Consider the following 22,711-nt stretch of genomic DNA (forward strand, 5'->3'; position numbering starts at 1 on the left):
TATTTTTAAACTTGTTTTCCGCTCTGTCTTCTCTATTTCTTTTGTTGATATCAAAAGTAAATACGAAAATTCGCTATTGTTTTCTTTGGGTCTAACTTTAGTACCCTATAAACATACATTTGAATATCGTCTGATTCCACATTTGTTATTGTTTCTTTAAATAATACATTTTTATTCATTGTTTCTATAATGAACTTATTCTTAAGCCTTAAGTAAATATGTAATCTCTATTACCTAGAGACACTAAAAATTAGTCTTTAAGTGACTTGTCTATATAGGTACCAGTTTATTAACTGGTCTATAAAGTACTCTATTGACCAACATATATTTTAGTCTTTTGACATACCAATAGATTAGTCTATTGATTATCCTATAGACTAGTCCACTGTCACTAGACTAGTCCATTGACCAGCTTACATAATAGTGCATTGACTAGCCTATATACTAGTACACTGACTACCATATAGACTAGTCCACTGTCACTAGACTAGTCTATTGACCAGCTTACATACTAGTGTACTGACTAGTCTATATACTAGTGCACTGACTACCATATAGACCAGTCCCGACTAGCCTATAGACTAGTCCGCAGCTGAGATTCTTATAGAGTAGTACACTGACTGGCCTATAGACTAATCCACTGATTACACTTTAGACTAGTCTACAGACTAGCCTGTAGACTAGCCTACAGACTAGTCTACTTTCTAGCCTTTAGACTAGTGCACTGGCTAGCCTACAGAATATTCTACTAGCAATACTATGGACCAGCCTATAGAATAGTCTATGGACTAGCCTATAGAATAGTCTATGGACTAGCCTATAGAATAGTCTATGGACTAGCCTATAGAATAGTCTATGGACTAGCCTATAGAATAGTCTATGGACTAGCCTATAGAATAGTCTATGGACTAACCTATAGAATAGTCTATTGTCTTGCCTATAGACAAGACTTTTGTCTAGTCTATTAACCAGCCTGGTCAACAATCTAGCCTATAGATTATTGACCGGCATATATACTATTTTATTGACTAGTGCATTGTTTTTCCTGTTGAATATCCTACAGACTAGTTTATTCACCAGCCTGTAGAAGAGTCTATTGACCAGCTTATAGACCAGTCTTTTGACTACCATAAAAGCTCTCTACTCTGTAGACTAGTCTATTGTCCAGCTTATAGACCAATCTTTTGAAGAACCTGTAGACTAGTTTATGTACCAGCATGAAAACTAGTTTATAGACATGTCGAAAGTATATTCTATTTATTACCCTCTAGGCTAGTATATTAAATGGCCTAGTAAAAATTATATAGCAAGTTATTATGTAATTAGAAATTACAGTTTTTTTATTTAATTTCTTTCATTTCCTCTACTTTCAGATAAACTGTAAACGATAAAGACAAGTGTAATGATAATATCACTCACAAATAAGGTAAGTAAATCCCCAAATATAAATGCAATAAAACATGTAACTTATTTAAATATTCATTAATACAGTGTAGAGCTTTTAATTAATGACTTTTACCAACCAATTGAATTCAAAAATAAATTGATATGTAGATATGTATTTCGTTTTCCTTTCAATAAAAAACCAAAAGAAATACATAAATGTATGTGCGATGTACGTATGTATGTAGTTAGCAAGTTAATTTGAAAAATTTACAACATGTTGGATAACAATAGTATATTTTTAGGCAAAACTATATGACATAGCAAACGAACAAAGATGAATGTGTGCTGAATGCAACTATAGATGTGTGAAATAGTATTAAAAAGTTTCAGACACATATGAAAAAGGAGAAGCGGACAGTAAAGAAATAAGAAAGAAAAAAAAGCAGCAAGTCAAAAAAATAAATTTGACGAAGAAAAATTAGAAAATGAAACTAAAGAATACAAATCTAAAATAAAAAAACTGCAACACTAGTTTTGTTTGCCCCAAGCATTTTGCTAAACAAACTTTTTGAAATATAACAACAACAACATATAGAAAAATCTATATATTCTCCATCCATATCACACTCTATATTGTCTGTCAGTCCAATTTCATGAAGAGCCGTTCAACAGTATAACTTTGTTGTTTTCTATTTTCTCTTTTTTTTATGTTCAAAAATTGTCTATGCACTAGTTTGCATGTGTGAGTATGTGAATATAGTTTTTTTTATATTTTACCATCTGTTTGATTGTATGCGGCAACTTCCGTTTCGTTTGCCTGCATTCTTGTTCTAGTTTTATTTTATTTTTAATGTCTGTGTATTTTTTTTTTTTTCTTTTTAGAAAATCTTTCTTTTTATGATTTTTTTCTTATAGAATTTCTTTATTTTCATTTTCCATTGTAAACATTTAGTTTCCTTGGGTGCTTTTCTTAAGATTTGTGCATTTTCTTAAACAACTTGAGTGTGTGTGTGTTTATGTGTTTCTTTCTACTTGTACTTTCCTTAAAAGCAAGAAAATTAAGTAGAATATACAAATAGACAGACGGACGGACAGACAAACGAACACATACGATCATACAAAAGGCAAACAAACACACATATTAAGAGCTTCGTTGAACTAATGTTTATTATTACCATGTGAGTTGGTTGCTGTCTTGCTATATAATTCCCCAGCAAAAAAAAATATACAAAAAAAGTTTTAGAAAAAAAACTTAAATTAACTAAATAGAAAGAAGATTGTATTGTAGTTTGTAAATTAAGGACTACTTGAAAATGTTGAAAGTTAAATAAGAATAAAAGCAAAAAAAGTGTTCAAAAGAAAAACACGAAACAAAGTAAATCAAATACCAAATGAGAATTTCCCTCGGTGTAATTATTTTGCTAAAGATTTTAGATTTCTTAGTTAGAAAATAGCAAATTGTTTATCTCTTGGTTTAATTTAATTACTTAAAATTTTTTCTTTAATTTGTTTTAAATTTTGAACGTTTTAAATTATAGAACTGTTGACGAAATCTTTTAATAGTTTTTTAATTACCCCTGTCTGCCAGCTTTGTCCAAAGACAAAGGACTCCAAAGATCTAAGACCTCGGTATAATTTTTGAAAAGAAGTTGACATTTTCTTCTAAACTTTATTTTATTTATTTATTCTCTGAGCAAAGTTCTTGTTCCTTTTATAAATAACACCAGGGCGTATACGTGTTAAAAATTTATTGATATTACAAGTATTAAGTATACGCCTAATTTAGAGAAGCACTTTAAAAATATATTTTTTAGTAACAAAAAAATCGATTGTGTATCTAAGCTTAAAATGTACTAATCTCCCATTGAACCGTCCCGCTCGGATATCCACCACATATTCAGCTGTTCAATAGAGATGAATTTTGCTTCAATGGGTCTAATTTTCTTCATTAGTGTCTAACTGAAAACGGAAACTCGTGCCCGGAATCGAAGTGTAAAATTTCGTTAACAATAGGACTTTTGTGATTCAGTCTTTTTCATTCACTAATCAGTAAAATAAGATTCATCGAAACAAACAATTTTTTGGTTCTTCTTTTGTATTATCAACGCTATTTTACTTTATTAAGATTTAGAATTATGGACTAATATGTAAAATTATCACAATTTTTAGGCATAAAACTCAAATTAGAATCTCCTATATTAAAGGATTGTGTAACTGTAAATTTTACAGCATCAACTGGGGCGTATAATACTAGAACTAAATGTCACCCAGTACTTGAGATTTAAATCATATTCCTAACCATCATACTTTGTGTCTACATAATTTTAAATTTAAACCTATTTAATTATTCCTACTACTACTATAGTTGGAAGGGTATTATGTGTTTGTAATGATGTTTGTAACAATCAAAAATATTGGTCCTAAAGTATACCATGTCCGTCTGTCCGCCTGTTCGTATGTCTGCCTGTCCGTCTTTCTGCCTATGTGTCCATGTAAGGCATGTGCTCACGCTACAGGTCAATTTTCAAGATAATTTGATAAAATTTGACACTATTAAAATAGTTGAAAACTCTTAATTTTTTTGGGCTCATAACTACGTTAAATAATAGAATTATGTCAAAAATCTGCAAAATTTATTTTTATAGATTTCTTAACGACAATACAAGACGTAAACTCCTCTACCAAAATTAGTAAGGATATTATCACATTTACCCCTACTCCTCTATAAGCCTCTTGCAGAAAATTTCTTTTTTATCCATAAAAGTTTAATATACTCCGGAATTAAAGTAAAAAACAAATTCAATTCCTTATTATTAATAAAATAATCCACATTTTAAACACATTGACTGGTTTTGGGAATCATATGGTCGACCATGCCCGACTATACATTCGCACTTGTTTAAAATGTTAAGTTTTCATAACTGAAATGTAAATGCAATTTTGTAAACCGTTGAATTACTTACTGTTCAATTCCCAGACAATTAACACTTTAACAAAACTGCTGGCAAATGCATTTTTCGCAACAACAAAATTGCCTCCATAATATTTTTCTTGCAGGAAAACTTTTAATAAATTTCATTAATTTTAATGTGATCAGAATTTTAAACTCCCAAGAATAAATTTCTTAAGCAGAAATTCTCTAACGCCTGTTTAATCAACAACCAAACTAATTTGCATAATTAAACCGAAAAACGCTTTAGATAATTTCAAAAGAAAAACTCGAGAAAATTCAAAATTTAGTGTTTTATTAAAACTTAAAAAAAAAAGCAAAAATCTTAAGTTTGCTTTAGAGTTAGAAAAGGAAGATACGCTTAAAGTGTTGCAGTCATAAACTTAAGAACAATAGAATCAACTCCACTGTTTTTTTCTAATTGCAAGATAATTACGAATGAATTTATGTATGTAATTTACAAATGGTTGCCTTTATATAAATGGGAGTTTAAGTGTGTGTTTGCTTTAAATTAAAATCACATTTACAGTTCACTTAATATTCCTTAAGGAACATTATTATGAAAATAACAATAGGAACCAACCACTATAATGCCTGCCACCACGCAATGAATAAATATTCTGAAAAACACTTGATATTTTGCAACTTTACACATTCATACCGACAAACAGACAGACAGACGGACGGACAGACATATTCAGATAGATACTACAACTAAATAGTATTATTATCATTATTATTAACTATTATTATTGTTCTACTACAATTACAACAATAACAACATGCACTTAGAGATACTTGTACTTAAATTTACCATAATTATCTTTTCTCAAGTCTTTGTGTGTATATGTGAAATGAAGGAAATATATACATACATTTATTTAAAAATTTACACATGTGAACTGAAATATAGGTGAGATTTTGTATCACTGATTTGCATTATACATAAAGCTATTTCTTTTTAAAATTAGAGCAAATTTTGAAACTATTTTAAATGTTAGTTGAAACATTAGAAAAATATAAAATTTCCAAGTTAAAAGCAATTATTTTAAAATATATATAATATAAGCACCTAATTTTCTCTCCACAAATGTATATATTTCTATGACCCCAGAAATATACTTGCTATTACTACCAGCATTTAAAACTTTACTTAAACACTGCAAGCAAAAAAAAACAAGAGCGAAAAAAACTTTATGAAATTATACACGAAAATTCTTTTAATGTTTGGAATTCACATAATTTTTAAAGAAAACAAATCGTCTTAAATATCTGATAATTTGTTTGAAAGAATAACAATAGTTAGTTGCCCCAACTTTTACTTCAGCTGCTGCTGCTCCACCACAACTTTAGAACAAAGGAAGCAAAATTTAACACGAAAAAAAGGAAAATATCAAATGTAAAAAAACTATACACATTTGTTCCTTTAACAATAATTTAACAAGAATGGCGTTTGATAGCCTCTTAACTATGCAGGGTAATAATTTTGATTTTTTTTCTATGTCACCGAATACATTGAGCATTGAGCTGTTAGTTAAATGCATAATTTGTAACTATAAAAGTCTAAAATGAGCCAAAAGGTCATGTTTGTTAGAAATTACAAAGAAGACATAAAAAAAGGCTGAATAAAACATGCCACTTTTGAAATTTATTTTAGATTTTAATTAAATGTAAGTTTACAAAATTTATTAAAAGTCAAGATGTTGTCTAAAATACGAGCATGCTTTTCAGTTTTTACAGAAATTTACAAAAAAAGAAATATTTTTAAGCATTTATTAGAAAGTGTAGCAGTTTGTCAAAATTCTTTATTTGAAACAAATAATTCCAGAGCCCTAAGGTAGTAATCAAATCTCCGTACAGACATATTATTTAGAAAACTACCAACGAATCTACCGAAAGCTAAGACTGTAACCTACCTCTGCCTTTAAATATAGATGCATGTTCTGACTCTGAATTCTCAGATAATAATAACAACACCACTATAGCAAATCCTGCCGTGGTATCCCGTGGAGTTGACATCGGAGAATAAACCTGATAAGCATAGATTTCTTTTTAATTATAACAGTGGACATGCTTCACTCAAAGGAATCTCAAGTCAGAATCCTGCGAGTAAGGGAAACATTGCCAAGCCGAAGACGAAATCGTCTGCAAATTCAATCTCGAAGGTAAGGAAGTCTCAAAAGAAGCCTCGAAAAATGAGAAGAAGCTAGACTGTAGAAAATAAAAAGAGACAAGAAAAAGAAAATGAAAGAAATCTAACAGGCTAATTTTCAATACACTTGCAGAGTAAGGTAGAAGATATAGTCAACAGTAATATAGTGGCTTTAAAGAACAAACAACCGATTGAAAGTATAATGAGCGCATATTGGTATTTCTTGGAAGGCAAAATGCTGAGTTGACCGCAAAAAAGAAGGGATATCTTTCAGAGTAATAGTGAACTCTACTTGTAATAGGAATCGACAAGAACAATAGTAACGAAGCTTAAAAATTTCCGCTTGGAAAATTTCCGTTTGTAAGAACTGTTACAATAAGCTCCTCAAGAAAAATAAAATACCTAAGGTGGTGCATCAATAGCTACTACTGAAAACCCTAAAAGCGAAGAGATTACCAATAGTAACTCGCCAGAAACTGAGCACATTAATACGTGATTTAGGTTGTTATAATACCGTCCTACAGGGTTCAAGTGAATAGAACATTTGGTGAAATGAAATGATCTACGAATTTCCTTCTGGAACATATTACTTTGAAGAATTTTGATATTATTTCACCTTAAGTGCTAATCTATTGGGACTGTATACCACTAGACTCATCGGATATTCTTTAGGATCAATTTACTTATATTATTTGATTAGGAGGCAGATGTTGCAAAGGTAGGATACATTCACATGAAGACTGATGCACAGTCAAATCAATATTTCGAGTAAAGTTTAATACTGTTGCCAGTAAGGAAAACCAATCACAAACGAATGGAGGAGGACGGTCAGATGTCAACCTAAAGAACTTCAACGACTTGTCCAAAGATTGAGCAATTAATATATCGTTTATGAATGAAATTGTCTGGTAGAATGATATATACATCATTGTACAAACCATTGTACAGAGCACTATATGGGCTGCATTGATAATGTGTAACTATCGATATTAACTAAAATTCCTAAAAGTGCATGATGATTATCTTGATGTACAAGGGATACATAAAAATATCCAAAAATTTTATTGAATTTTTTAACAATATCATAAAGGGCCACTCGTTAAATTACCTAAGTGTCAAAACATAGATTTAAGTATTTATTAAATTATATTAAAGCAATAATTTCAATTTGACCACATCTTATAATTTTTTTTTTTAGTTAGCAAGTATTTTACTTTATTGTCTTACTTATTACTTACTTCCAGGTTTCTTTACACTTCTTACTCTTAATTTAATTTACAAATATTCGTAAAATAAATTTACTATATCATTAAGTCATCTTCTTTTTTTTTTTTGGTACATGTTTTTCTTCCATTTCTTATATTTTTATACTTTATTTGTTCCTTGTTTAATCTTGCCATTGTACACGCATTATGTGTAACGTGCCGTTAGCTTTGCAGTCATTTTTTTTTTCTTCTACAGCACAATTTTTCCGTAAATTAAGCGCGGATACGGAAGTGAGTCATTATAAATAATATATTGGAGTTTCTTTTATATAAAAGTCTTGTATGAAAAGAGGAAGTTCTTATATATTTTCTTCGGCTTTTTAATATTTTTATTCAGCTCCTTATTCTTTGACTTTTTTTATTTTATTTTTATTTTTTTTGCTTCTATAAGACGTCTTTGGTAATAACACACACCGAAACTCAAGTAATAAACCGACTTATTGCACAGATTTTCATTTCTTTTCTTGATTTTTTATTCCTTTTTTTCTTCTTTTAACAGTCAATTATAAACGTTGGATTTTTGCGCATGAAATAGAGTGTAAATGTAAAGGAAAATACATAAAAAGGATGGGGGAGGCTTCAGGAAAGTGAAAGATGGGTGGGCAAAGTAGAGTTTGTTTAATGATAAGGTTTGTTTGTTTGCTGTTATTGTTTAACAGTTTTACTGCATAGAATATATTAACCGTGAAACTTTATAAATTTTAAATGGCTTTTATACTTTGTGCAAAACTAAATATTAAATTAAAGTGATTGAATTTGATTTTCCTGTCCTGTTCTCTTAACTTTTTTCTAGTTTTCTTTGTACGCTTGAGGCAAAAAACGGAATTCTAACTAACCAATAAAGAAAACCATAAATGAAGGCAACCACCTAGACATCGTCAACAGCTAACTAGGCATGACCAAGTAAACAAAAAAAAAAGATTTTCTAGATCATTAGAATTATGATTGTTTTATGTTTTCTTCACGAAAAGCCAAAATAAATATTTAAGTCGTCGCCTTAATGGTAGAAATTTATGTTCTTCTGTTCTACTTTTGGAGCAGTTTGAAGTGGGTAATTTTGCTTTAGAATACTGTATTCTGATGGAATAAGGTACAAAGAGTGACTTGTAACTGGTTCTATGAGCTCAATACACCTGGCTACTTTGGGGATTAATCCGCTCTTAAGCCAATCAAATACTCTACGGTCACACGATTGCATTATCTTTATACCCTTCACCTTCGTGAGGGGTATAATTTTATAATAATATAATTTTCCGAATTATAGTGAAGGGTATAGGGTATATAAGATTCGGCACAGCCGAATATAAAACTCGTACTTGTTTAATTATTTTATTGTCACAAGTTGGCTTATGATTGTCGTTGCAGCGCTCATACGATTGACGCACCTTAATAGCAGTTAATCAGGCACAACAGTCACAATATTAATCTTAAATGTTGGTTAAGCCAATAGGTTATAGAATCACACGATTTAGTCATAAAATAAGTAAGATATTTGGTATTTGCGACAGTCGTGAGATAAAACTTTTACACTGAACAAAAACGATCACATTGAGTTATGTATGTGATCATTGTAGCATCTAACAAAATGCTCACTTTATGTTTATTGCAAATTTAATTTTCCATACACTAACTTTTACAGAACTTTTCGAGTATGAATATGAACTCTAATAGGCTGGGTTGCGAACACTGTCCTTAAGAAAGAACGATATCAGTCTACACTAAATCCTAAAAACATTTATGTTTACAAATAGAGAGGTTTTCCCGATAAGCCATCGACATCGAAGTTAACAGCGAATGATTTTTAGGCTCTTAAATCATTCACTTTCATTTCGATGGTACTTTTTTCCAATTCATCATCGCTAGACGAAAATGTTACGCAAAGAGTTCTGGCTAGTCCTTGAAAGGAATTCGTTGAAACTTTTCATAGACTTTAAAGTTCACTATACTATAAGGTCACTGTTAAGAAGAAATAGGTACAACATATATATATGATTGTCAATATCTATGACTGCTCCATCATAAATAATGCAAAACAAAAAGGTGTAGAATCTATGACGTCTTATCAAACTAATAACATTAAAATTAATTGTTTTGCTATTTGATGAAACATTAATATTTATTACATCACTCAAAGTTGTATGATAATAAATTAATTCTAATGATTTATTCACATAACAAGTTACATTTATATAGATTTTTAATTATAAATTAAAATTTATTTATCGTATTTATATAATTTGTATTATTTTAATAGCGTATATAAACAGCAAGTTTAGTTCATAATTGGAAAAGTGTATGTTTCAGTAAATACTTTAAATAACAGTTTCTTTTTCCAAAATACCAAACGTCCAAATGTGTTTTATATAAATGCAATTTTGATTTCAGAATATGATTTTCGTGTACTCTCTAAAAAATTATTTTTAAAAGATTTTATAGAATTCGACACATATACAATTACAAAACATTTATAGTAGATTAAATTAAAATTGGCAGACTTTTTTGCATTTTATATCAATATACTAAAATGTTTGTATATATAGTTTTTCATGTGCGAATATGTGAAAAGTACTATACAAGTCTTAAAAGAACTTAAGTCTAAAATCTATATTAAAGACTTTTTATTTAAATTTGTCAATTGCAACTAAAATTTCTGTACCTTTGAAAATTTTTTAATTCAGAAATGGAATCTGAATATTAAAGCATATTTATGGAGCATAAGTCCCATGATAGCAAAATGGATCTTGGCAACTCTAATGTATGGTGAAATTGTCTGGTGGAAAGCTTTAAAAAATCCAGGTATTGCATTGCTTTATACTAAGCGATCAGTGGCAAGAGAAGTAAAACCTTTATGTACTGGTTTTCTGCTGATCTGATAGTCAATCAATTGCTCTTAAACTCAGCGGTCAGACTACATGCTGCTGGTGTGTGGAAGTATAACAGAAACTGTCTATCCTGCGAAACACGACTTATATTCCCTAGATTACTACTAGATGTCAAATAAAACATCCTTCTCAGAGGGTGTGACTTACATGTTAACCAAGAATTTGTTGTATTGATATAACCTATATTTTCGAAAATAGAAAACACTTTGGAAAAGCTACTTATGATTATCAAAGGGATGGAATTCACTTATTCGATACTTTATTACCGATTGCCAAAAAAAGCCACTACTACTGTTTTAAACAAATATCAAAAACAAGTAAATTTACTTAAAACGACTTAAGTCATTATATATTTTACAATATTAGTATCGCATACAATAAGTACAATATTTATAGAGAAAATTTATAGAAAATAATAGTTTGCGAAGCGAGATGTTGGTTGAACGCTTGGTTGGTCGGCTGATTGCATGGTTGGTTTAATGGTTTGAGTTGTCTATTTGTCCGTCCATCCCTCAGTCTGTCCGTCTGTCGTGTTTGTCAATATTGATCTGACTGCAGGCAATACTATAAAAACACAAACACAACTTACTCACTCACGCACACAATTACATATAAAATGCGTAATGAACATTTTAATACAATATATTTTAATTTTAATTTAAAACAACAACGAAATTACCAAAAAAAAGCACCAGCTACAACAACATAACTATTCATGATAGCCCTGCATTATGCAGACAAGAAACAGGATATTCATGAACAATAATGGCAAACGTTTGGTTTAAATTACAAACAATTACAGAGTTATACAAATTGTGTTACAAAATTTGATTAGCACAGCGGAAACTATATTTTTTATTACCTAGAGGAAAAATTGTTACCTTTTAGCCAAATTATAGTTACAGTTTGGTTAATGTTAATTGAACTTAAAATGTCAATTCTCTTCTAGAAACCAACTTTTAAATTGATTGATTAGCCTTGGACATTTTTGTGGTTTGTTAAGCAAAAAAAAACGTTACACATTTACCTCTAGCCTAAAATTATGCAAATAAATAAATGAACTAATAACACACCATACAATAAAACTCTTTTTAATTATTTTCCATTGAATATTTTATACATACATATATAACAAAAATAACAGCATTTACCATTTCTCTCACCATTTGTTTTATAATCCTTTTCATTTAAAATGTTTAAAGAACAATACACGCACTTGATTGTAATGAATAAACAAATAAAATCACATTTTTATACGCCCAAAAGTAGAAGAAAAAAATGAGTTTTAAATTAATGTGCTTTTGTAATTTATGAGGTGTAAATAAAGAAATGTTAAAGAATTAAAAGCAGAAAAACGAATAAAAAGAGAAAAAGAATTACTAAAAAAAAAGAAAACAGTTTAAGAATTTTATGCATAAAATGCAAGGCGTCCGTCCTTATGTGGACACCACAACGTATACGTACGTTATATTTAATTAATATAATCAGTAAATGCAATTAAAATTTACACTACAAATATTACGTATACGTTTCAAGATTGTGAAAGCGATAATTATTGGCAGATTTCATTATTGTAACATTAAAATGAAGACAAATGAGAATTTTAAATGTTAATTTTGGTAAATTTTATTTCTTTTTTTAAGAATTTAATAGCACAAACAGTGAAGAAGCAAACACAGCAATCTACTGTTTCTGTAATAATAAATAGATAAGGATTTTTAAATCAAAATTTTCTGTTCTCTCAGTCTATGGACTAGTTTTTTATTTAGTTTATGGTGTAGAATATGGACTAGTCTTTGTCTAGTTTTATGACTAGTAATTTGTCTATTGTGTTGTGTACGTTATAGTATATTTTCTAGTCTATGGACTTGATTATTTTCAAGTCTATGAACTAGTCTTTTATATATTCTATGAACAAGATAATTGTAATGTCTATTAATTGGTCTATTGTCTAGTCTATGAACTGATATATTGTCAGTTCTATGGACTAGTCATTTGTCTAGTCTCTGGACTAGTCTATTGTCTAGTCTATGAACTAGTCTATTGTCTAGTCTATGAACTACACACACTTGTCTAGTCTGTTGACTAGTCTATGAACTAGATAATTATTTACTATATGTACTAGTCTACTGACTAGTATATTGTCTAGTCCAGGACTAGTCTATTGTCTGGTCTACGGTCTGTTTAGTCTGTAGACTATTCCATTGATAGTCTATGAACTAGTCATTTGTCAAGTATATTGTCTAGTCTAGTCTTTTGTTTTTTCTACGGACTAGTATGTTGTCTTGTGTATGCACTAGTTTGTTGTCAATCCAAAGGACTATGATCAGGTCAATGGACTAGTCTGTTTGTTTAGTTTCTGAATATATTATTGTCAAGTTTATGGACTAATGTATTGTCTAGTTTATGGAATAGTCATAGTTTTAATATGGAGATGTCATTGGTGGCAAGTACCAACAACGCTCGCTTACAAAACGAGACTTACAAAAATAACCTGCAAATAAAGTGTTAAGAAAGTAGTTTAGTTTCTGAAAAGAATTACTGCCAGGATACGTTTAGATAACATAATGTCAAGACTTAAAAGTATGTGCTTACATAATTAATTGTTTGTAAGTCATTACTAGACTCCTTCTAAGCAATTATGACGTAGTCACTAAAAAGTAATTTGTTAAGTTACCATGTTTTTTGTTGTGAATATTTGTATTTCAAATATTTATAATCATTTACAACAAAATACACAAAAATTAAGGAAATTTATTATACAACACAACATATCGACATGCCCTTTAATGCAGTAACTTAAATATTTGATTAAATTTGATTTTATTTTCGTAAACAATTTAATTAAAATTTTATTTAATTGCTAAAATCACTCACATGTCAAAAGCGATTTAAGGTTTAAATTTTTTTTCTTTGTAAAATAATTTTCAAATTTAAATTCCTTATAGATTAATTTATATAGTCTTACTAAAGGGATATTTCTACTTATATATACATATTTTATTTAAAGCTACAAAAACAACAACAGTATAAATAAAATCATTTAAATATTTTAGTGTGAACTATAGATAGATACAAATATAGATAAATGTATTAAACACTTTTATTTATATTTAATTAATTTTATTTCTATTTCAAGAATGTTTTCTGACATAATGTCAATCTTTAAAATGTACATACATACATACATATATAAATAGACATATGGATAAATTTATAAATAAATATGAAAAGAATTTGACATAATGAATATAAATTTAAAATATGTAAGGACTTTAATAAAGGAGAACATTTTTATATTTAAAAATTTTAAATTTAAGAAAAAAAATATATTTGCTGGCAAAAATTACAAAATTAATCCACATAAAAAATTAAATTACTTTTGGGTTAAAAGCTCATCTGATTTTATTGAAATTTTTCGAATAAAATTCGAAATAATCTCGCTTTCAATATTCTTAAATCCCGAAACAACACATTTTCTTAGAAAGGAGAAACCATCATAATAATATATGCATGTAAATATGTATGGTTTTAAAATGATGTACATGCAGTTTGTATGTGTATGTTTGTTATCTATATATTTGTTTTGAAATTCCCTAAGCTATGTTAATAAATTGTTGCTGTCACTATACTTCAAGTATCATGTTTGTCATTTGATATGGTATTTTAAAAAATGAGATAAATAGTATATATAATATACGCATACATATACTAATAAATACACGGTAGATACTGTACAGTTTGTTTTTCCATGAATGAATTTACTATAAATTCATCAATTTTTATGCGAAGTCAAACTCTAAAGTGCTTTCAAACAGGAAAGAAAAATACTTCAAGCAGTGCAATAGCAGAGCTTTTAACCAAACTAGTTACCATTTTCTATTCGCTGAAAAAGTTTTTGCATAAATCAGGACAATTTTTTCAAGCTCCACTTCCTTGTTAACCAAAACTGCACTTTCAGAACCGTCAGCAAAAAACGCCTTTATTATTATCTTTCTATCGGTTTTTAGTATTGAGATTAGAATTAACCACAACTTCTGTATAACTATACTGGTCTTTTGGACTTATTAACTTCGTACACTATACAGAATAAGAAGGATGCTTTGGTGTATGATGGCAGCTCCCTTCTCATTTCAGCATCTTATTTTTTCTTGTTTTTAGTTACCTTTTCTTTCGAGATTGTTTTCGACGTTATAATCTCTTAGACGAATAGCTTTGTCTCTCTCCTTTCAGAAAGGAGAGAAAGTGTGTCAAAATATTTGAAGAGCTCCTTTAATTCATGGGTATGTTTTCAGTATTCAGCACCTCAAGAGATCTGGTTATCTTTGTTTCAGAAGTTGAGAAAGAATACGAAGTACAAATGTTATACTCCATTACACCTGCTTCAACATTCTCTTTTGTCTGGGGCAAGATTGCCGTCGATCTCTTTTCTATGTTGCCGCTCAGCTATTTCACCATTCATCCTTAATCTTTGTCATTCATCCTCCTTGGTTTTGTTCTTAGTATTCAGCAGTGATAGCCGTTTTTGTTTTACCATATTGCTTCTCAGCTCTTCTACCATTCATCTATTTGTTGGTCGATAGCTTAGCTTTGTTTGCCTATCGCCTCCTCCACCATTCATCTTAAATATTTATCAGTATATTAGGATCTCTTCTTGGTATTCAGAACTTTGATCGATCTAAGTCTCGAATATTAAGAGAGGATGCAATGTATATTTCGGAGTAACCAATAAGCACTTATACTTTCTTTCCACTTAGGCATTCTGTGTTGGTTGATAGTTAGCACTTTTGTCGTTCAACTCTCCTACCATTACCACTACTTCATTTTGTTCTGATTAGATATGGCGGTATAGCTCATAATTTCAGTATGAAAACGGTACTTGACTCGCGAGCAGATCAACACCTGTCGGCGTTACTGCTTCAGGAAGTATTGATTTTGATTAGAAGGAATAAAATTTTTACAGTGGTAAACATTCTGCTTTCACTTTCTGAAGTGAAACCATGTTTCGATTTTATTAAACCTAAAAATTGGCATCATATTATATCTTTCTAAGCGAAATACTAAAAGCATTACTCATTTTTGCTACGCTTACAATTACCATGACATATATAATACTATATACATATGTGTATGTATATGTATGTATATTTACCATAAGCATATATGTATCAATACCTATATATGACTGTGTCTGTCAATGTGGTCTACATATGAATATTTAAAATATTTTTCCAGCAGGGAGTTTGAGGTGTATCAATCCATGCCTAACCTCAATCATTCAATATGGAATGTTTGATATTTTTCAGTTTTTTTATGCTCGCTATATTTTTTTATCACCCAGAATTTTTTGTCATCATTGCTTCTGTAGAGACAGAGAAAATGATTGATTTTTTTCGGTTCAAACATTTATAGTTGAAATACAGTACAGTACATGTTTACATAGGACTTATATGAATTTATATATATGTATATTTTTTTGTGAAACAATGTTTGTTTTGTTTCTACTATTATAGTTTGTTTGTTACAATACTAATATTGTAACGTTTTTTTTTTCAAAATTTCTCCACGTCAGCAATATTTTTCTATTGCTAAAATTCTAATCCAAAAATAAAAAAATAAAAAATCTAAAAGGTAAACAAATATTGATTTATGTATGTGTTTGTAAATATGTTTGTATGTGTATCTATCTGTATGTTATTTCTATTTGTATTTATATTTAAACACCATTATATTTATGACTTTTTGATGCATCAGTATTGTGTCACATCAAAAACAAAACGAAAAAAATCACCATTATAAAAATATAACAATTTGTTGTAGTTGTTGATTTTACTATACTATAATCAATTCTAAAGTATTTTTCATATATATTTTTTTCTCTGTTGTTGTTTAATGTGATGATATCCTTTAACATCAAACATTTACACTTTTTTATTATAAATTATCGATAAAACATAACAATATTTTTACAACTATTAAAAGGTGTTTTAAAAATGATTAGAATTTATAGAAAATACCACAAAGAAAACTAATCATTATAAAATATTTATAAAATTTTTGAAAAGAATCTTCTATTAATGGAAGTATTAAAAAAATATGTTAATTAAAAAGAACTTGTATTAAATAGAGAATGGGAAAAATATATAGATTTTTACTTTTACTGGAAGGCTTTATAGTGATTCGGATTTTTAATGAATGCACAGTTTGTTCGAGTCATGCCAATTATACACATTTAAATCATTTTATGAACGAGACCGATATTTAAAGGTATTTTATAGTAAACCAATCAGGGACACTCTGCATTGGAATTTTACGCAACTGGATGTTGAAGCTAGAAAAGAAATAAAAAAAAAGTCAAACAAAAAATAAAATTGATTAAACCAAAAAGGTAGTCGCCAAAGGGTTAAAAAACTTGGCATACTAATATCTAAACTCCTTTCAATTGAATGATGTGTTTTAAATATTTGCAATATTGACACTATGACCTAACTTGAACATTTTTATCTTTATCGTAGTACACATAAGTAAAATTTACTCAGGATCCTGTTAAAAAAGCTTTCCTCAAAATCCTGTGATAGATAAAGTGTTCGATATTTTGTCTAAAAGTAAACATTGCAACATTATAATCAATAGTTCATATTTGATAAATTGTCGTATGAAGTTTATGAAAATAAATTCTAAATAAATTAATTAATTTAAAATAATCGCATGGGAAATTTCTAACGAAATCTTATGCTGAAAGTATCCATTTGCATTAAAATATTTTTTTTTTGTAATGAATAAACAATTAGAGCTTCATTCGAACAAGAGATCAGTAGCTCAGTGGTAAAAGCTTCTAACTACAAATTGAAAGACACAAAGTTTAACCCCAGGTTCAGGATTAATTTTATCTTTCTAGTTTTTCTTTTTTGTTGTAGAATTTGAACTAGTGATATTAATGGAAACACCACTCGCAATAACATCCTTTGTCATAACATTGCTGGTGATAGTTTTAGAGGACTTTCATATTTTTGGATTTGTTGTCGAACTAGTTCGTCCTTCTGCAGGATTCTTTCAAATCGAAGTTTATCCCAACTGTTCGGGAAAGAAACTCAAGCTAGATATTTAATCTACCACAAGACAAGAAATATACTTGTTTTAGAAGGAAGTCAATCGTCTCTTCATATCTTACAAGGAGATAGTCAGTTTTTATTTCAAAGGTTTGGGAAGCAAATTTTCATTTCCCCCGTTGATCCGCCCCTGCAATGTGGTATAGGAACAAAAAATAAGAAAAAATTTTTAACTTCCTAACGGTTTGTCCGATTCCAAGGAAATTTTGTAAGAAAGGTTTTGAACATGAACCTCATGCACCCACCAGGAACACAGTCAGTGCCCCGCAAAATGATACTATAAAGATACTAAAAATTCCAATTTTTGTTCGGATTAAAGAAAAAATACATTCTGTAGAATCCCCTATTACGCTTTACAAAAAAAAAATATTTGAAACAGTGAAAATTATCTAATTTAATTAAATTTATAGAAATTTTTCTTTGCAATAACTCAATACAACGCTTACACTCTTATAGAAAATTAGTTTATTTTTTCTTTTCACCAAAATGTGATATATTCTCCCCTAAATTTCGGATTATAGCCTTCAAATCTTTGTAATGATTTAAGAAGTGAAAAAAGTCTTCAGATCATTAGTGGTTAAAATCATTTAGTTATTCTATAAATATTCTTAACAAAACCAATTCAATTTATTATAATTTTAACTAATTTATTTTGTATTCATCTTATCATTGCAGTTTATAAAACAGAAACGAAATCGACTGAAAAAAATTCATCTAAAAACTGTGACACGTACAAGTCATAAGAATTTTTAAGTAAGTACTTTTAAACAACACCTACATATGATATAAATAATGTGTATGGTTTACATATGTAATGTAAAGTAATAAAAACCAACAAAAAAAATAACATAAAAAAGAAGATATAATAAAAATTGAATAAATCATATAGTCACCGGAACAATATGTTTTATTAACAACTTCCGCTATAGACCTAATAATGCAAATAAAAACAAGAACATGCATAAGAAGAAAGAAATACATGTATTTACAATAAATTGATAACAATTTATAGATATGATCATACTAATCATAAATATATATATATTTTTTTTTTGCATATTTTGCACAACATTAGGGAGGTTGGAGAAAAATTTTAAACATATTTATTGTTTTTTTTTCTACACCTCTCTTTAAATAATTTTGTTAATAATTCCGCGGTTTTCGAAACCAAAACGAATCGTTTTCTTTATTATCTTTATTATTAAGGTCTCCCCCTAATGTATACTTTATATGCCTATATTTTTGCTTTGATATGATTTTGATTTGATTTTACATATTTACATAGCCAACATTTGTACGTACGCATCATTAAGTAGTACTTTTTTCTCCTTTACAGTTCCATTTTTTTCACTTTGAGCAAAAACAAATAATAAAAATAATAATAACAACAACAAGAAAAAACATAACGTCAGGATACAGAAAACACACATACAAACACAACAATTTCCTACATTTTTTTTCTTCCTGGCTCGAGGCTACAATAAGAATTATGACTTCGTCTTTGTAGAAACAGAAGGTAGTGTACATATGTATACTTATGGTACCTTTTTTATTATTTCTTGTTTTTTTTTTCATCCTTGCAGATGTAGTTGTTGTTATTATTCTTGTTTATTATTGTATGTACTTTAGTCATTTATATCAATTTTCAGTTATACGCACGTTTCACTATCGTAACGTGCCTTCATATATTTCTTAACACTCACACATAGAACAGAAGAAAATTTATGATACACATACAATCAAACATACATAAATACTTATCCTTTGAGTGTATGTATGATGAACAATAATACAAGTAATAATAATAGTAATAATACATACATATGGACACAACAAAAAGGAAATCCAATTTAAGGATACAATAAGCATACAGAGTATAAAGTAAAAGGAAAGCAATTGTTTAAGAGAAAGAAAACTTTAAGGATGTCAAATAATGTATGTTTGTGTATATATGTACATATGTAGAAACGTGTTTGTACATTTGTGTAAAAACAAGTGGTCACAATATTATTTATTTACCACAAATAGTCAAAAGAGGATATCAGTATGCATGTAAAGTCATCATACGCATTCATTCACATAGACACACTTACACACACACTCACGCATGCATATATATGTATGTAAATACATTGAACAACATATTGTTAATAAATAAATGTTTACATACTAGTTCTTTTGTATATGAATTGGTGCGTTTATACGAGGGAAGACTAGAAAGATTCTAGAAATCATTGTTCATTGACTTGTCTAGACTTTAAACCAGTATATGGACTTATCAATAGGTAAATGGTCTATGAACTATTCCCTTTTATAATCATTGTACAAGTCTATATACTAGATTATAAATTAGTCTATTGACTAGTCTATGAACTAGTTCCTGAACTAGTTTAAGAATTATTCTCTAAAGTAGTAAATCAATTAATTCATATACTAGTCACTGAAATAGTCTATGAACAACTGCCTGACTAAACTATGGATTAGTCTATAAACTAGTATATGAACTACTTGTCCATAGCCTAGTCCTTGAACTAAGTGGACTATTCTATTAACTAGTTAGATGAGCTCTTAGTCTATGGACTAGTCCGTGAACTAGTATATTGATGATTCTGTGAAATAGTCTATGGACTAGTATATGTACCAATCCGTGGACTAGTTCATGAAATAGTATTGAACTAGTTTATGAACTAATCCATGGACTAGATTCTAAATTTGTATATGAACTAATCTCTGAACTTGTATATGGATTAGTTAGTTAGTTAGTTAGTTAGTTAGTTTGAAAGGAGGATGTATACACATCAAATCCGAAGAAATATACCTAGGCCTCTATCGGGCCTGTTGTGCGCTCCTTAACCAGTGCCACGGGTGGGAATCGAACCCACCACCTCCGGTCTACCAGACTAGAACACTAACCACTAACCTACCGGAGGCCACTGTATATGGATTAGTCTACGAACTGTTATATTAACTAGTCTACGATATTCTATATAATAATAAATGTACTGGTCTATAAACTACCCTATAGACTGGATAATGGATTAGTATGTGAACTTGACATGGGACTGGTCTATAAACTAGCCCATAGACTGGTTAAAGGATTAGTCCTAGGCAGAAGACTATTGATTAATTTATTGCCTCTTGATCAATTTATGGATTAGTCTGTAATTTAATGTAACGTTTAGTCTATGGATTAATGAATCTATAATTAAGTCTATGGTATTTTCTATGGACTAATCTAAAGACTGCTCAATGGACAAGCCAATCAACTTTATTGACTATTCTATGGGTTGGAATATACTATATTATATTTATTAACTGTTTAGTTTATTGACTAATATCATAGTCTAGTCTATTAAGCGTTCTTAAAACAAAAGTTTTCTATGGGTAGTTTATTAACTATTCTTTTGATGTAATAAACTATTAAATAGTCAATGTTAAAAAGTACGAAAATACCAAATTTTCTATTAATAGATCTGTGGATTTCTACCGAACAAGAGCACATTTTTATAAAAATTAAATAAACTTTTCAGACTAAACTCACACACATACATATGTATAAATATTTGCTCATCACGAACGTGTAGTATTGTAAATTTATGACAAATAAACAATAAATTAAATTACCACTTTTGCCACTTTATGCAAACTTTGTTTTGTTGCAACTTTAGCAGAAGAAGCTCTCTGACATTCGTTAAAGACAAATATAAAGAAAATTAAAAGGAAGTCCAAGTGGCATTTCAGGGAGTAAACAAAGGAGTTGTATGATTAAATAAAAAAAACAAATGAATGTAATGTCAGTACAGAGTATATATTCTACTATTACTTACTTCTTCACTCATAAATAAAAGACTAAAGTATTTTACTCATGCATTCATTATACGTTCATACATCAAATAAGAAAATACAAAAAAAACACACACACACACACAATTGTGAAAACAAGAGCTAACAGAAAAAATATAAGAAAAAAGAATCTTACGAAATTATTACAATCATATAGACATACAACATCTGAACATACATATTTATGTATGATAGAGCCAATATAGGACTCATAAACACAATGAATCAAAATGAATATACATATATTTAAATAAACATACAGAGGAGTAATAAATACATATGTTCACATATTAGGGATATGCCTTAAACAAATTTTGAATTTATACTCTCCTATATAACTATTCTATGAGCTCTTCCTTGCTGTAGTGACATAATATATAAAAAAAAATATTGCGGGACATGCTACTTTTTTCGAATCACCTTAAAATGTTGCACCACAAAAATGTTTTTTTTTTTTTCAAAAACTTTTCTATTTAAAATGTCTATTTAAAAACGTTGTGTGACTCCTAAATTGTATCATGCTAATACATATGGTTTTATACACTCACACACATATTTGTAAAATTGTGTTTTATAGAGAGTTTTACGAATATGTTATACAAATACACACATAATATTTGCATGTTGCAACACATATTATATTCATATTATGGTTTGACTTTAAATTATACACAGATGTGAATATTATTAATATTTATACAAAAGTGTGAGGTTTCATTTTGTATTGTTGTGTCAGTGTGTATTTGTTAATGGCAAAACGGAAGTTGTATCGTAAATTTGTTAAATATATTTATACCCTACACCACTATAGTGGGGAGGGTATTATACGTTTGTGCTGATGTTTGTAACATACAAAAATATTGGTCCAATACCCACCTTAAAGTATACCGATCGATTCAGAATCATTTTTTGAGTCGATTAAGACATGTCCGTCCGTCCATCCGTCCGTCCGTCCGTCCGTCCGTCCGTCCGTCTGTCCGGCTGGCTGGCTGTCCATGTAAACCTTGTGCGCAAGGTACAGGCCGCAATTTTCAAGATAATTTGATGAAATTTGGACCAAGCATGTGTTTTGGCACAAGGACGAAGCCTATTGAAAATGGTTGAAATCGGTCCATTATTTCACC

At 29.1% G+C, this 22,711-nt stretch overlaps 1 long non-coding RNA gene across 1 annotated transcript in view; it reads left to right on the plus strand.

The window, feature by feature from the left end:
- LOC111677495 overlaps positions 1 to 22,456 on the plus strand; it is a 72,616-nt gene extending 50,160 nt beyond the window's left edge. The window contains exons 3-4 of the long non-coding RNA XR_006941373.1: positions 1,374 to 1,426; positions 18,420 to 22,456. This is a non-coding gene — a long non-coding RNA (uncharacterized LOC111677495). The remainder of the gene's footprint in view (positions 1 to 1,373; positions 1,427 to 18,419) is intronic.
- Positions 22,457 to 22,711: the final 255 nt, after the last annotated feature.

The sequence above is a fragment of the Lucilia cuprina genome, chromosome 6 (assembly GCF_022045245.1).
Source record: "Lucilia cuprina isolate Lc7/37 chromosome 6, ASM2204524v1, whole genome shotgun sequence".
NCBI lineage: Eukaryota > Metazoa > Arthropoda > Insecta > Diptera > Calliphoridae > Lucilia > Lucilia cuprina.